The 1,339-nt window shown below is 47.6% G+C and overlaps 1 pseudogene; it reads right to left on the reverse strand.

Annotated features, from left to right (window-relative positions):
* Positions 1 to 260: 260 nt before the first annotated feature.
* On the reverse strand, positions 261 to 378 carry LOC149473755 (U2 spliceosomal RNA; annotated as a pseudogene).
* Between the last annotated feature and the right edge of the window lie 961 nt (positions 379 to 1,339).

Here is a 1,339-nt window from a genome sequence, read left to right on the forward strand (position 1 = left end):
CCATGTGCCATTTTCACACTGTGGGGTCCCACACCCAGGTGTTACTAAGGGCACCCCTGAGGCGACCACTCAGGGGGCACTGGTTTGTGGACTTTCTGCCTGCCCAACCCCTGGCCAGACAAGGTAGATCCGATCGAATCAGGAGGAACTGGGTCCTTCCGGTCTCCTCGGGAGAATTACTCACGGGCCCCAGCTACTACTCATGGGCACCACGCTTTCTGTTCCCCTGGTACTAGCCATCCAGACCCCCATCATTCCAGCAGGGGTACTATACAACCAGCCATCCCCGCAAAGCTAGAATGGCCGTGGAGCACCCCCACTGGACACTGATAAGAACAGATACTACACTTGATCTTAGCCAAAAGGCCGAGAAGCCAGTGCACATCAGTGCCACATCAATGCCACATATCAAGGACGTCCTCCGGGTAGGCTCACCCCTTTGACAACGTGCTGGTACACGGAACGCGTCAGAGAGCCCACTGGAGTGATGTCACGCCGCACACGGCCGCGAGGAAGGCTGGCGGCCATCTTTATTCCAGATTGTACTATCATATGTGAGCCTATTATATTTACCTGGATCTTTTAACATACAAATCAATAAAACATACTACACTACACCGTGTTCCAAATTATTATGCAAATTCTATTTAGGTGTCACAAAGATTAAATATTTTGTTTTTCAGTTTAACTCATGGATGGCATTGTGTCTCAGGGCTCTTTTGATCACTGAAAACAATCTCGGACACCTGTGATAATTAGATTGGCCGGTGAGCCCAATTTAAGGAAAAACTACTAAAGGAGGGTGTTCCACATTGTTAAGCAGAGCACCATTTTCAAGCAATATGGGGAAGAAAAAGGATCTCTCTGCTGCCGAAAAGAGTGAAATAGTTCAATGCCTTGGTCGAGGTATGAAAACATTAGATATTTCACAAAAACTTAAGCGTGATCATCGCACTATTAAGAGATTTGTAGCTGATTCAGAGCACAGATGGGTTCGTGCCGATAAAGGCACATTGAGGAAGATTTCTGCCAGATCCATGCATCGGATCAAGAGAGCAGCTGCTAAAATACCATTATATTGCAGCAAACAGATATTTGAAGCTGCTGGTGCCTCTGGAGTCCCACGGACATCAAGGTGTAGAGTCCTCCAGAGTCTTGCAACTGTGCATAAACCTTCTATTCAGCCACCACTAACCAATGCTCACAAGCAGAAACGGCTGCATTGGGCAGAAAAATACATGAAGACTAATTTTCAAACAGTCCTGTTCACTGATTAGTGCCGTGCAACCCTGGATGGTCCAGATGGATGGAGTAGTGGATGGTTGATGGACGGCCACCC

Source organism: Staurois parvus, unplaced genomic scaffold, assembly GCF_062004578.1.
Source record: "Staurois parvus isolate SC_StPar_1 unplaced genomic scaffold, SC_StPar_1.0 ptg000011l, whole genome shotgun sequence".
In the NCBI taxonomy this organism is placed as follows: domain Eukaryota; kingdom Metazoa; phylum Chordata; class Amphibia; order Anura; family Ranidae; genus Staurois; species Staurois parvus.